This window comes from Marmota monax, unplaced genomic scaffold (genome assembly GCF_021218885.2).
Source record: "Marmota monax isolate L192 unplaced genomic scaffold, Marmota_monax_Labrador192_F-V1.1 WCK01_AAM20220418_F8-fsc00004, whole genome shotgun sequence".
NCBI classification, from domain to species: Eukaryota; Metazoa; Chordata; class Mammalia; order Rodentia; family Sciuridae; genus Marmota; species Marmota monax.
Genome location: NW_026692881.1, coordinates 3,395,700 through 3,412,206, shown reverse-complemented (window position 1 = coordinate 3,412,206; position 16,507 = coordinate 3,395,700).

Genomic DNA, 16,507 nt, shown 5'->3' with positions numbered 1-16,507 from the left:
TGAAGGGAAGGGAGGAGGGGATGGGAATAGGAAAGACAGTACAATGAATTGGACTAACTTTTCTATCCTTGTATATGAATACATGACCAGTGGAACTCCACATCATGCACAACCACAAGAATGGGATCTTAATTAGAATAAGTTATACTCCATGTACATATAATATGTCAAAATACACCCTATGTCATGCATATCTAAAAAGAACAGCAACAAAAACAACAACTGCTGGGAGCCATTAGCCAAGTAAATATGACAATTTCCTTTCTCAAGCTTTTAAAGTAAGTCTAGTTTCCTCAAAATCTTTTTAAATGGCATTTTACAACTTTTTACTTTACCACAAAGAGATTATCTCATCTAGAAACATTTCTTTTTCCTTTAACCTTTTATTATATTAAAATATATTTCCACATCTTGAATCTTTTTCTCTCTTTTTTAACCATTAACCCTTTTTATAAATTCACATTTTGAAACAACTCTTATAAAATTTCTGATTTAGACAAATTACTCCACTTTAATAAGATGAAAGACTTTTATGTTTTGATACTATAATACTATAATTGAAACCCAAATGAAAATTTTTCTACTCTTTGTATATAAATTACACATGATAGAATCTTAACACTTAGTAACCTTGTTTTAGCAAAGACACAGACACAAAGCAATATTAAACATTTTTCCATTTACCAATTTATGAAAACACACATAATGTTTAAATATATTACCTTATGGAACTTAATAAGTAAAGAGTACTTTATTTTATATTTAGTGGTTGATATTTTAACACTTCAGCTTTGTAAATTAATCAGATGTCTGTAAAAACCAAGATCTTAGACAAATATAGTAAACAGAACTAGCCATCTCTTTCTTGTTGAAGAAAAATCCTTCTACAGGATACCATGATGGTCTCATTAATATACTTAATAACTCATCTTTAAAAAGCCATTGGCTACATTTTTGTATTGTATCAACATACGCCCTAATTGTTCTTGGTCTCACTGGGGTGCCTCCTTCCTCTAACAATTTCTCTTGCTCGGAGGCGAACAACTTCAAACCTTGAGTCAACCATTTCCCCCAGTTTGCCTGAGAAAGTTCTAGGAACAGGCAACTTGAAATAAAAACAAAATAAATCAAAACAATAACACATTGTTTTTTGAAATGTTCACCCATTCTTTCTCTCTTCCTCAAGGGTGAGAAATTTCACTTACCTCTAAGATTCAGAAGTTCCCCGTACGGGCCACCAAATGCCAATGTCTGGCTGGGCACAAATGCCGCAGTCTGGCTGGGCACACAATCACGAGCCACCACACAGCTTGTAGATTCAAACAGCAACTCTTTATTCCCGAACTCACACCAGCCGTCTACAATCACGTTCTGGGGAAATCCACGTTCTCTGCCCAAATCCACGTTCTCTGCCCAAATCCACCTCCACTGGGCTTCTATCTCCAAAATATACTGTCTGAATCCCGTGAGAACTCAAGGGGAACTCAGGCAGCAGGATACGCCCTATTCCCAGCAGGAATAATCTTAAACCTTAAACCTGGAACCTAAACTGGGAACGCCCTAAACACGATTATCTTAAAACCGGGAACACCCTAATCTGCCTTGGTCCTTGAGCAAGGTCACGTACATTCAATGTCACTGCAACATGGGGTACGCTGGCAAGGAAATTGTCATATTTACTTGGCTAATGGCTCCCAGCAAACAACAAAAGAGTCAAGTTCCATCCTCTAGTGCCATCTCCTCCATTCAATCTCCTCAAATAGCCTTAGGGAGAGCTGAAGATCCTCTTCTGAATTTTGTAAGCACCTAACATGTCAGAAGGCAGTACTTTAAGTTTGTGGTCTGGAATTATTAATTCACATACCTGGCTCACCTACTAGACTGAGTTAGGAGAGGGTAGGTTCCTGGACTTCCTGACTCCTGTACTCCTAGAATTGACAGTTGCTACACCTACAAGAGGTGCTTAGTAAATGGTGAAAATTATTTTTCACATCAAGGTACATTTGCTGTTGGTAGAGAATTTGAGGGAACTATACTATGCAGTTTTCAGGTCATCTTGGCTGATGCATCTAACATCAGAATGGTTGTGGATAAGATTTTCTAGGGTTGGACATTTTGCTTATGGGTCTAATAAGAATGCTTGCTTCTCTCTGTAGCAGCTAGGAAACTGTATTTTTCTTGGCTGGTGACCTTTTCACCTCACTTGAAAATCAGGCCTGAGGATGTGCAGTCCAAAGAGTAGGGTTATAACTAGGTCAGTCTCTCTCTTGAAATAGTCATGAAAAAGAGCTCCCTAATAAAATAACAATGAAGAATGTTTTAGGGCCCAGTGGAATAAACTAAAGAGAGAAATCAATGTTTAGCTATAAACAATAGTGTAGAGTAAGTAAAAGAGAGGCAAAACTGGTCGTTCAGAAGGATGATGGTTGCCACATGATTGAGAAAGAGAGGATTTAGTGGTGTGTGTGTGTGTGTGTGTGTGTGTGTGTGTGTGATGTCACTTTCTGGTGTCTTCAGTAGAATGGGGATAATCCTTCCTCTCTAGTATGAGATTTCTATAGTGGTTCATGATGGAGCTTCTTTCATAATTGAGCTATTTTCTCTATGGCTGGTTTGACGCCTTATCCAATTCTGTAATTTCTGTATCATTATTCACTAAATTGTGTTACTGTGGGAGAGTGAAAGTGGAGAAAATGGTTCGAAGCCAGGGCTTTGGTATCAGATAGAAAAATTAGTGATATGGTGTCTGGGTAAACTTGGAAAAGTTAAAAATTGATTAACATATCACATTAGACATTTATGTTAAATGGAAACTTCACAGAGTTTGACATCAGGACAAATATTAATAATAACTCTACTTTCCAGTACATGTCTCAGTTTTGTGCCTTTGTGTCTGTTCTTTAGCCCTTGTGAGTCCCCATTTCCCAACCTATAAAATAGGGAGAATGACACACTTCCTCAGGTTATTGTGGATTGACTGAGTAAAGTTGTATAGCATAGCATGTCTTCAATAAAGAATGGTGATGATGGTGGTGGGGGTGGGTGATGGTGATTGTATCAGAGACAGCTATCTTCCAGCTATTATCTTTATTTTATCTTTTTTTTTTCTTATGATAGAGTTCAGGTATAAGTCAGGATGTCAATGTGCCCAGTAGAGGTAACATTTTCCAGGCTCCCTTGCAGCTAACTGTGACCATGTTGGTATTGCAAGCTGAAGTTGTTGAGTAGAAAATTTAAAATGACTCCTTAAAAACGGGGTAACCAACATTTCCTTCCATTTTTCCTTCTTCATGTTGCTTGGTATTCAGAGGTGATGGTAAGTGCTCCAGTAGCTGCTTGAACCATGAGGTAACATTGTAAATTGAAGCATTCAGTCAGAATGACAGAACTAAATGATAGAGAGGGTGAGTAAGCAGAGAAGGCTGAGTTCTTTATCTGTGTTGTAGTGCTTTACCAGAAATTCTTTTGGGTGAGAGCGCTGTCTATTGAAATCATAGGGTTTCTGTGTGTCTCTCTCCCTCTCTCTCTCTCTTTCATTTTGAGAGGGGGGTCTTAGTATGTTACCTAGGCTGATTTTGAGCTCTTGAATTCAAATGATCCTCCTGTCTCAGCCTCCCAAGTAGCCAGGACTAAAGGTGTGTGACTCAATGCCCTGCTACAGGCTTTTAATTAAAAAAAAAAAAACATTAAATTTCATTGGAAGGCAACTATTCCTAATTAGCAGTGATAAGAACATTTATTTTTAGTTTTTAAGAGATATGTATCAATTTGCAGAAAGTTTTCAAGTGTTACCTTGTTTGTTGATTTCCAACTGGGCCAATCAGCTGGAGCAAGGTTCGGAGGGAACAAGATATAAAGCAAATACCTGGAGAGCTAGAGGGTGCATGGAAAAAATATTATAGCTCTGAAAAGGGATCCAGGTAATAAATCTCTACTTCTATACTTACCAGCTATGCCACTTTGGGAGGTCAAATAGCAGTGCTGACTTTAGGCTTTTCCTAACCCAAGGGATGAAGCAGGAATTAAATGGGATCATTATTACATGATCTGGCTCATAGTAATTTCCTAAATATTATTTGTTTATTTCTACTGATTTACTAAAATGGATCTAGGAAGGATCTATTCTTTGAAAATCAAAAATTAGGTAGAAATAGTTTTTCTTGCTTAGCTTTGCACAGTGTGAGAAGCCAAAGATTCCCTCTATTTCTTCACTAGAATTGCTCACCGACTTCACACTCTGATCGTTTCTACTCCTGTCTGTGGCTCCTGACAGGCCCTGGCCCTGCCTGAGCTTGCCTAGCTGTGGGGGAGGCTGGAAGAGAGAGTGGACAGCAGCCTTCAACCTTCATTCTGGTGCTCCTTGGCCTGTCTTGGCCCATCACAGGGAGGATGCCTTTTCTCTCCCCCCTGGGATGTTATGCTAAACACAATTACATGCAGCATTTGACAACAGAGCTGGTAATTTATGTGCTGCTGGAATGAAGAAGGAGGAGGGGACTCGGGATGAATATCAATGTGCTCTGGGAGGGCACTGTATTTTTTTATCCCTTGCAGGAAGTAGGAGCTGGTTATAGAAGGAAGGATGTTAACTGGTCACTTGGCAAATTGATCAAAGATGTTCCTGCATCTAGGTGCATCTGATATGTGGGGGAGGTACCTTGTCCCTCCAGGATGGTTTGGTGTCAGGGTGGTGATGTGTTTGGTGGAAGAGTGGTCAGAAGTCAGTATCAGATTGTCCACTTGCAGATGTTTGCTAAAAGTGCTGATTTACTGCATGTGAGATCCTGAGAGCATTTTTATACCTCTCTGGATCTTGATTTTGTTATCTGTAGGTAAAAGAAGATAACAACATTATCTCACTGGGCTGTTCTGAGGGTTAACAGTGATAAATTATACAGAGCACCTGGGACATTACTTGTACCAATGATACGTGGTCAAAATATTGTACCTTTTTTCTCTTATAATTGAAGAATCATACTTTGTTCGTATCAACCTTTGTAAAAATTGTCTTTTTAAAATTTCAACAGTGACAAAGGGGGATCCTTTCATTATATTATTAGAGAAAAGCTGCTATATTATTTTCCTTCATTGCAAGCCAACTTCATTTTGGGGAATAGGGGTGTGGGTGTGTGTATGTGTGTGTGTGTGTGTGTGTGTGTCTACATGTATGTATTTAAGTTAAAAAATCTTATAATTTCTGGTTTTAATTATTATTAACCAAAAATGCCATGACAATACTATTCTCTCTTTAAATATGGTATCAAAATGGGAGTTCATAACCCACTTGAGTCAAATGTATGAAAGATGATATGTCATGAGCTTTGTAATGATTTGAACAACCAATAAATAAAATAAAATAAAATAAAATTACCAAATCTAAAAATAAAATAAAATAACCACATAACAAAAAAAAATAAATATGGTCTCATCTCCTTTCTGAGAGCCAAGCCATTTCCCTACAGTCCTGGATCTGGGTCTCTCCTTCCCTGTTTTACCTTAAAGGCAATTTGAAAGAATAATCCAAATTGGTTCAAATCTCAGAAGGGTGAGAGATGGGGTTTTCAGATTTTTCCCCATGCCTAAATGAAAGATGTGCCATCAAAAGACTTCCTAGAAACAGATCTGGGCTTTGTTTCCCCCCAGTTTGGGCCTCTCAAAATCCTTTCTCTATGGGTGGCACATAAACACCAGGTCAGAAAACAAAAACAAACACACAAACTCTCTTTGGATAATGTCCCCAAGGAGGCCCTTCTCTTATTTTCCACCCTTGGTTTTCACCTTCTTCTCAGGCCCCAGAGGCTCTCATTGCTCTGTGGTCCAGGCTTGGTTTCCTTGGGCTCTCTCTTCTCTCCTTGGTCTCTTTTGGCTCTTCCTTGGCCCTCTACCTGCAGCCTGAGGTATAAGAGTTTTTAGTTCTATTCTGGTGAAACCTCAACTGTCCTCCAATACTCAGCTCCAGCCCTAGAACTGCCCAGAAATCCTTTATTTCACACAGTGATCGATTTCTCCTCTCCACCTCTGGCCCCGGGCCCAGCCTGGAAGAGATGAAGGCGGCAGAGCCAGTGATGGTCTGGCTTGCTTTATCTTATCTGAAATTGGCTGCCCTAAATGCTTTCCTTTAAACTGGGCAAAGTCAGTGCTTACTTACATTTCTTTCTATGGCTGCTTTGCCTTAGTTAGCATATAGCAGGTGCTTAGTATGTTTGTGGCACAAAGTAGAATGGAAAATTCCCTGTGCTCAATTCCAATGCCTCCAGTCTATGTTTTGTCATTGGAACTGAAACCTAGTCACACTTCTGCTCCATAGTTCTGGGTTAAAGCCAAGGCAATTGGACCCATTGGCATTGCTGGCTGACTAAATTTGCTGAAACTTGTTCTGGCTCATCTGGTGTGACCCTTATGCTCCTATCAATCAGTGTTGGTTCTGTTTTCTACAGTTCTGGAACCCAGATGTTTGCCTGTTCTATTTGTCTGAATGGGAGGACCTCCTTTTGCAAACACACCCAAGGATACTTCATTGCTCCACCTTAGGGGCTGTCCTCTTTGCTACAGAGTTGTGCCTTTTGGCTCCCAGTCTTCCTGGCTCCTCCTCATCTTATTTCTCTCACTTCTCCAGGCTCAGCCTGATGATTGTTCCAAAGTGTCCTACTGGGCTTCCTGTGCATACCAGCAGAAGTCATGAAGGCTTTTGGACATGGGACTTTGATGGCTCTCCTTCCCCTCCTGGTCATTCTCACTTTGTAAGTCTCTTATTTGTTTTCTGGGATTTTGGGGGGGGGAGAATTAATGAGTGCATCTATCTTGTATGTAGTAAAGTCTTTAGGAAATTACAGAAATTTTCTGAAGACAGAGTGGGAGGTTATGTAATTGTAATGTGTGTTTCTTATGCCTATGCTTCATTTATTCCAGTCAACCATGACCTAATCAATCAACTGACTCACCAATCACTCAATTGGATAACAGAGATTTATTGAGCTTCCACTGTGTGCTCAGTCATGTATTAAGGGCCCCAAGGAACAAGGAACAAGAAAAAGGCATGGCCTCTGCTTGGAGGCAGTTTATCAACCAGTGAGAGCAAAAGATGGATACTTATGTCCCTATAGAAAACTCCTTCTCAGGTGGTTGTGAACTTATTGTTGCATTGTGTGTGTGTGTGTGTGTGTATGTGTGTGTGTGTGTGTTGTGTGGGGGACAGGAAAGCCTTCCATGGGGAGAGGTGATGTGGTGATATGAAGCCAGCCTGGCTTTAGGAGTGGAGGCACCAGGTTTGAGTCCCAGTTTCCCCTTGTACTATTTGTGCACCTTTGAATTCTGAATCACTGGCAGAAAACATCCACAACTGTGAACGAGATTGCAGTGGGATTTCCGGGGGAAGGAATCTTGCCACCCACCCTCAAGTTGCAGTCTCAACAGAAGCAATCAGACAAAACAGCAGATGACAACATCCTTATGTGTTGGCCCTGGAATGGATGAAGGAGAGTCTACGACTGTGAGCATATGCCCCGCCAGACTGATACAGGAAAGGGGTTTATGGTGCTTTTGTGTGCAATTTGGATTAAAAATTATCCCTTGAATGGAACTTTTGCTGTATTTCTGGAAGCAAGTAAATGACTTCCCATAAGCACCTGCTTCATGTTAGCTCTTTAAAATGCATCATGTGGGTCATCATTTCCATGACCAGGTATGATTATGTGTTGTTTTTAACAGGTGAGCAAAGTGAGGTTCCAAGAACAAAAATAAATTGCTCAAGGTCAAAAACTGATCAGTGAAGCTGAGATGCCAACTTGTACCCCTCAGACATCATCTTTAATTTAGCAGTTCACCTCATCTCTATATGATTTCCCTATTTTCAGGTTAGACAACTGAGTTCCAGCAAGGCTCAGTTATTTAAAATGATCATGTCTGGAGCTGGGATCCAAACATGGTCTCTTTGATTCTAAAATCTGAGACTGTTCCTGTCTACAAGCTCAAGAATTGTGGGGACAATTTTGGATAGTTGCTGTGTATATGATGAATCCAGTGTAGCAGATGAGACTGATGAATCTCTGCTTATATAAAATAATCCTACAATAATCTAAACTAGGGCTTCTAAAATATAACATGCATACAAATCACCAGGAGTTCTTGTTAAAAACTGCTGATTTGGATCCAGTAGATCTGGGGGAGCCTGAGACTCTGCATTTTTAACAAGCTGATGTTGTGAATTGCAAGCATCTGAATGAGGCTTCTCAATCTGTACACTGTCAGCCTTTGGAGCCAGAGGGCTCTTTGTCATGTGGATGTTTAGCAGCATCCCTGGCTACTAGATGTCATCTCTACCCACTAGATGTCAGCAGCACCATCCTTCTTGTGACTACCAAAGACGTCAAATGTTTTTTGACAAGACTGCCAAATGTTCCAGCGGGGTGGGATAGAGTGGGCAAATCTACCCCTGCTAAGAACAATGGTTCTGAAACTTGTCCTAACATCAAGATCACCTGGAGACTTTCCAACCCCTGGTGCCTGTGTCCCATCAGGCCGATTGTGGTTTGCTTGACCTCTACTGAACCCAGTGCTTGAATGTTTCAGAGCTTTCCCAGGTGATCCTACTATGTGGACAATTTGGCAACCTCTGGTCTAAGCTCAAAGCCTGGACCAATTGGCTTCTCACCATCCTTAGGCTTTCTGGAAGCTGCCAAGCCTAATATGCAGAGCTGCCCGTGGCTGACCAGACACCTGGTTCTGAGAAAGGAAGGGAGGCTTCTTGTCTCACCCATCACACAGAGAGGCCAGCTCTGAGTTGGCTCACATCCTCCAATAGGGAAAAGCAGAAATAATTCCCTCAGGGCTGGAATATATGTAGCCCCCATCCATCATGCTATCTGGTCTGCTTTGCATATAGAAGCACTGTTTGTTTTAATCTCTGAGAATCCCATTTTAAAATTAATTAATTAATTAATTATAATTAGATATATACAATGACAGAATGCATTTTGATTCATTGTATACAATTGCAGCAAAACTTTTCATTTTTCTGGTTGTACATGATGTAGCATCACACCATATGTGCAGTCATTCATGTACCTAGGGTAATAATGTCCATCTCATTTCACCGTCTTTCCTGTCCCCATGCCCCCTCCCATGCCCTCCCTCTCCATTGCCCAATCAAAGTTCCCCCATTTTTCCCATGTCCCCTAGCCAACCCCCCCCCACCCCACACATTATGGATCAGCATCCATTTATCAGAGAGAATATTCAGCCTTTGTTTTTTTGGGATTGGCTTACTTTGCTTAGCATGATATTCTCTAACTCCATCCATTTACCTGCAAATGCCAATCTCCCATGGAAAGGCTGCTGCACTTTTAGATCCCTTCCTACCTCCTCCAAACCCTTGATAAAATCATTCTTTAATTCCCCTCACACTTAGAGGTCAGGAGAAAAGTCTATGCTTGTCTCAAGTTTGGACTGAATGGGTGGTTGGACATAGAGAATCTTTGCTGAGTTTGCAGGTAGGATCTCTCCCAGGGGACCTTGCAAAGAACATCTATTTATCTGAACTCATTGTGCTAAGATTATTCCTATCTAAAACTAAGTATTTTTGCTATCTGATGGGACATACTATAAATGTAGACAAAACAGGCCCATCACACATGGGTACTTGGATAGGAATGGCTAATTAAGGAACTCATGCCTATGAGGTGAGTTTCTGCTTCTAGGGAATTAACAGAGAAAGGATCAACTGTTAGGGCCATTATTCTCACTACCTGTTGCCTGACACCAAATTTTGCTTTCTCTTTCTTGGTAGTAGAGGAGAGAAGAGACTGAATTGTAATGGCTGGAACCATGGAGAAGAGGAGCATACACACTCCTCAGAACACAGACCCTCCAGGGCTGCAACCCGGTGTGGCACTGCTGATGGGTCTTTGGGGGCACGTTGTCTGGGATAGGTTACCAGGTCTACCTTGCTGTCCAGGTGACTAAAGTTACTTGAACACCATAGGCCTCAATTTCTTTATTTGTAAACATAAAGAATAATAAACACCTTCATTCTTTTCATGAAGATTGTATGAGACCGTAATAATCTAATGTTGACCAAGCAGTATTATATATCAGGAAAATGCATTAGCTCAATTAATAGCCACAATACATTCCATGAGATTGGTCTTATCATCATCTCTTTGATTTTGCAGCTGGAGGAATGAGGCTGAATAATTTGTCTGAGCACACACAGGTTGTAGTGTTGCCAGGCAGTCTAATTCTCGAATGTGTGATTTGAAGAACTTCAATTCCACTGCTTGCTAACAAACTTAGAATGCTGCAGATAGTTGTAGTATCTTACAAGTGCTTCTCTTCTCCTTCCCTGCTCTATGCAAAAATGCCTTTATTTTCCTGATTACCAACATTATCAGTGGATTGGATAAAGATAAAGGAGGCAGATTTAGTAGAAGGAGAAATAATATGTCTCTGTGATGGAAGAATCAAACACCTACAGGATCAGGGAAGGCTGAAGTGAGGGGCTGAATCTAACCTGGAAGAAGGAAAGATGGATAGCTTACCTGAAGACACTGAGCCCATTGCAGATATGCAGGGAGGTGCATCCGGTGCTCACAAAGAAGGGATTTAAGTGTGAACTGTCTGTGCATCTACCCAGATTTCTGTAACTTTATGGTAGAGAGACCCAGAAACACAAGATGGGCAATGGCTTGGCCATCAATCAGAAGGCCACAAAGGCTCAATTCAAATTGGCAGGTAGTTCACAACCCAGTTTCTCAATCAAGTTCCTGTGTTTTCACCAACACTTTTTTTTCTAAGCCCAGAGTAATAAACTTGAAGATATTGCTTAATTTGTATTTAAGTTCCTCTGTGTGAACTACCAGTAGATGAGAAAATGCATATTAAAATGGCAATAACAGCGATACCAGCAATAATTTCTTGAGAGCCTAATACATACTAAGTGCTTTACTGCATGTTTTGCATGCATTAGTTTGGTGCTCACAGCCACTTAATGTTGTGGGTCCTTGTTTTGCTTCTCTTTTATAATTGAGAAGACAGGGTCCAGAGGGATTATGTAATTTATGCAGGATCACATGCCTAGTATGAGGATTTGGGATCTACATACAATCAAATCCACAAAGTTGTGCATCACGAGGAATTGGCAGACCGAGGGCCTGAATAATCTGCAGATTGGTTAATGGGTCCCTGGCCACCCACAGTCAACGCCTGGGAGACTGCTTTACAAAGTGGTTCTGACTGGGTCTCCACGCATCTCTGCACACCCCACTGCTGCCTGGAGATAGATTTTCTATCCCAAAATGTGACAGCTTCTCCTAAGTGTAACTGTCACTAGTGTGGTGATGAAAAGGATGATTTCCATAGTTTTCCCAGCATGTAGAAGATGAGATAGTGTCACATGCAATAAAGCTCAGAAAGCCCATAATATCCCAAGGTTCTGCCTCATCATTCTTTCAGCTCTTCTAAACAAGTTCAGATCTGCTCCCATTTTGCATTTATCAGAACATGTTGTGGAGGTGAAAATTCAGGGGCTATACTTTAGCAGGTTTTCCTAGATCTTGTCAGTAGAGCTTAAAGTAGTTGAAGAATCACAGCATCCTCCACCCCATTTAGCCAAACCCCTACATCCTTTTCTCTGATTAAGCTGTAAAAATAGTTTGTTGTTTCTTCTCAGTCCTGAGGGACTTGGGCAAATTTTCTAATCGAGGCCTCATGTAGATGGGACATTTATACCTCTGTTCTGAGGTCTCTGGGGGTTCACTCTGCCCCTTCCTGTTTCCCTTTCCCACACAGGCACTGTAAGGGGGCACTGAAAAGATCCTCATATCACTTTTTTACTTAGAACAAAATTACCCTCAGAAGGGTAAATTATTTGTTATCCTGGGCCTTTGTTTCTCCATTGAAAAATTAGGAGCATTTTTTTTGGTAATTATTTTATATAATTATTGTCTCCAATAATCATAGGATTATTGATCATTCACAATTTCAAGGATTCCAGAAGTGATGTTGAAATGGAGGACAAAGTTGGAGTTTCATTCTTTCAACAAAAACCTTTCCAGGGCTGGGGTTGTGCCCAGTGGTAGAGTGTTTGCTTAGCACATGTGAAGCACTGGGTTCAATCCTTAGCACCACATTAAATAAATAAATAAATAAATAAATAAATAAATAAATAAAGGTATTTTGTCCATCTACAACTCAAAAAATATTTTTTAAAAACCCCACAAAACCTTTTAATTGCTCTCTGTATATTGGGTGTTTTGGGACAGAGTTGTGCCAGTAAGCATATCCAAACGGTCCCTACATTTTCAGGGTTGTGGGAAAACTCATCCCAAAGAGCTTTAACTGAGTGACTCCCCAGAGCTTTTGTGAGGAGTTCACATGCATCACTCATTGTGGGTCACCATCTCGGGAGGCAGGCATTATCATCTCTATTTCATCTGAGGCTCAGAGATGCTAAATGACTTTTCCAATTTCTCACAGAAAAAAGCTATAGAACTGGAACTCCATTCTAGTTCAGTCTGATTCCAATGCCCACCATTTCTTCAGCCACCATTTTTTGGGGAGAAGAATACTAGGGTTTGAACTCAGGGGCACTTGACCACTGAGCCTATTATATATTTTTATTTAGAGACAGGTTCTCACTGAGTTGCTTAGTGCCTTGCTTTCGCTGAGGCTGGCTTTGAACTACTGATCTTCCTGCCCCAGCCTCCTCAGCCACTGGGATTATAGGTGTGCACCACCACACCTGGCTCTTCATATTATTTTTTAATAGCAAATGTTCTTTATCTAGTCTGAGAAGTAGAAGCATAATCTACAGCTAGCGTTGATTATTCCTGAGCTCATATGGTGTGAAAAAAAGCAACCATGCTTCTATAGGACATTTGAAAAATTCCTTGTTATAGGGAACCTGAAACTTGAATTCAGATGCTAGACTTTGTTTATGGGATAAGCAGAACAGTCAATGATGAGTTTTGATCTGGATTAAAGCAAACATCATGCCCTGAGCCAGGTTACATTTGTATTGACATGCAGGGCAGGGAGCCCCAGATGATCTTCTGGGACTCTGACATTTTTCTCAACCTCACCTTGGTCCTGTGCATGTCCAGATGGCTGGAGCCATGTGTAGGACCTCCATAGGATCTGGCTTCACAAGCACTATGCGGTCTGACCTCTTGAAAGCAGAGAGAAGAAAAGAACCCAGGTATTGCTGCGGACTGGATGCTGAAGCAAAGTAGGAAAGTTCTACATTTGTAGCAGCAAATGACTGCAGGTCAACCATTTTCCTAAAGAGCAGCCATCATCCTCTCCCAACCTTTGCCATTCCATTCTTCTCTGCAAACTCAAGTTTAAGAGAAAAATGATGTTAAGAGCACAGAACAGTGCTTTTTTTTTTAAGTAGTAGGCTGTGCTCTTAATGTACAGATTCTGGAATCTCAGTTTCTTAGGACATCAGGCTTTTCTAGGCTTCACAGCTGTTAGCAGAGATGGTCAAGCATTTGTTTCATTTAATTGTACAGTCCAGATTCTTACTGCCCACTGACAGCCCGTTACACGAAGCTGCACCTACATTTATTAAAAGAGACAGGAGGAAAATTCCAGCCAGATGGTGGGGGTTGGACTCTCAGCAGAAGAAACTGAAATCAGGCTAACAAGCAGAGGAAGACTCACAATCTGGTGAGAAGAGGGCCAAGTGTGTGAAGGATTTTACTGAGAACCTGACTTCTGTAGGGGAGGCAGAAGTAATAGTGACTCTTCCTTACATTCCTTTGACTATTTTAATCATCACAGCAAAATAGTAGAAGGCAGGCATTGCAAACACTGTTTTCCAAATTACATCTGAGCTCCAATACAGATTACCTTATCTTTGCAAATTTCTTTGCAGAGCCTTGGCTCCAAGGTGGTCTGTTCAATTCCAAGTCCAGGTTTACATCTCTACCTGCCAGACTCTATATTAGGTATAGTTGTACAGAGAGGGTGAGACCCATCCCTGGCCTCCAAGGATTTTGGTTTAGGGAAGAACAACCTGAAATACACTGTGCCATCATTGCACTGTGGGGTCTAGGCTTAGGGGAGCTGGGATTTGAAAGATGCCTGGATGTTTACAAGGTGGTCATGTTGGCTGTTGGAAAGGCACTTAAGTCTTTAGACAAAAACTCATTGGCAAAGTCACGAGGCCCGAGGAGGACTTGTATGCCTGGGAGTACATTCAGGATGGGTAGGAAATAATTAGAGCCAACATTTACTCAGTTCTTCTTATTTCCCAGGTATTGCTCTAACTGCTTTTCCCAGAGTCATTCCTTGAAGCCTCACAAGCTTTTCAGATGGCAATGGGGAGTACCCCAATGAGCTAATTCACAGAGAGATGAGGCGACTTGCTATTTTAGGTCACTCTGCTAGTAAGGGGGAGCCAAGATTCAATGTCCCACTGGTGGTCTGGCTTCTCAGTCTCCTCAGGCCTGTGCAGAGGGCAAAAGGAAGTCAGGGTGGGACAGCACACAATTTGTGTAGGAGGCTGGCCTGGGATAGCATAGAGCTTCACTCCTGCTGTCAGCCCTTGTTTGTCACTTGTTAAACATTGTCCAGTCTCCTGTGCAAGGACTATGAAAGGCAAAAACAAAGGAAAATAAGTTAAAATCCAGTAGATAAGAAATGACCTTCAAGAACAATAACCGAGCAGTAATCTGATTAGTAGCCTGAGGGAGGGAGCCCCGTGCTCACTCCCTTCTGTCTCTTGGTTGACTCTCACCCATTTTTTTCTTGATCCCAATTCTTTCCTATGCTCCCTTTATAACTCCTTGTCCTTCCAGAAGAATTTTCCTGTGTCTTTCTGATGTCTGATGCAGGGTCCAATACAGGCACATTTCTTAACAATTCTTTTCTCTAGGTGCCCCACCATTTTATTTTTCTGAAAATTCTCCCTACCCTTTACTCCAGAGGAAACCTGTCTGCAGAGGATTTCTTGCCTAACCCATGTTGTTGTACTCCTGTGGTGATCACAAGAATCAGTGAGCTTCTATTTGTCATCCTTCAAATACTTGAAGAAAGGGATTCTGTTTGGCTATCTGTGAGCAAGTGGAGTGGAGAGAGCTTCCGCCTATGGTATTTGAAACTATCCACAGAGTCAAACCCACTTTCCCAGTTCTCCCTCTCCTCTCTGCTCCATCTAGTGTGTTCTTTTGGCTCATTTGCCTCTCTACTCAGCCACTAAGTGATGAATTTCTATAAGATGAGGTTTATGCCCCCTTCGATATTTACTTTATCCTTTCTGCCTGGGAGATTTTATCCATGTCCAAGATACTAATGACACCTTTAAATGTGTGTCATCTAAATTTATAGCTCCAGGTTGAGCCTTTCCTCTTAGCTCCAGACTTATATGTGTTCATAGAAGAAACACTTTTTCTTTCTGTACAGTTTTAAACATGTGGCAAAGTAGAATAACTTAATGAAGGACCAAAGATTACTATCTAGCTTCAATAACCATCAAGTTGGTGCCATTTTTGTTTCATCTATCTCCTTGCTACACCTCTAATCCTGGGCTGGAATATTTTGAAACAAACCCAGCACATCATATCATTTTATCTGTAAATATTTTAAAATCCAACAGCCTTCTTGATATTTCTCAAAATATCTCAAGGTCAACTCTTCAAATCAAATGCAAAAATTTTCTCTTTAAAATCTGTCCTCCTCCATAATTCTCCTCAATGAAAGTCACAATTCTAAGAGTCAATCTCAGTACACTGACTTACACCCTGGCTCCTTGAGTATTATAACCGAGTTCCCTTATCTCACTTCTAAATATAGTTTTTTTTTTTTGACACTGGGGATTGAACTCAGAGGCACTTAACCACTGAATCACATCCCCCAGCCCTTTTTATATTTTATTTTGAGATAGGGTTTTACAATGTTGCTTAGGGCCTTGATAAATTGCTGAGTCTAGTTTTGAACTTATGATATTCCTGCCTCAGCCTCCCTTGCTGTGGGATCACAGGCATGTGTCACTATACCTGGCCTAAATGTATGTTGAACTCCCTCTCTCTACAACCATACTTTGAACCGTTGTTTTCTCACCAGGATGAGTGCACTCGTCTTCTAACCACATCTACCTTCCTCCACTTTGATCCTACTCCATTTCCCCTTCTACATTACATCTAAGTACTGTTTTCTGTGTTCATTTCATAAATATCTACTGAGTTCTTATTGTGTCCCAGGTATTATAAATAAGATACTGGACATATTGGTGAATGGGATACAAATTTTCTATTTATGAAACACATGTGCATATGCATATAGTTTATTGGTGACAAAAATATTATTTGCAGTGCTATCAAGAAAATAAAGGGCTGGACAGTGACATGATACTGTCTCATATGGGGTGATTTAAGAAAGTCCAAGTTCTTGGATATGAAAACATCTAGGGATAGAGTCTAGGGATACAGCATTCTAACCACAGAGAATAGTAAATGCAGAGACCCAGTATATCTCACCTAGAAATCTAAACATTTTTTGCGGGGGGGGG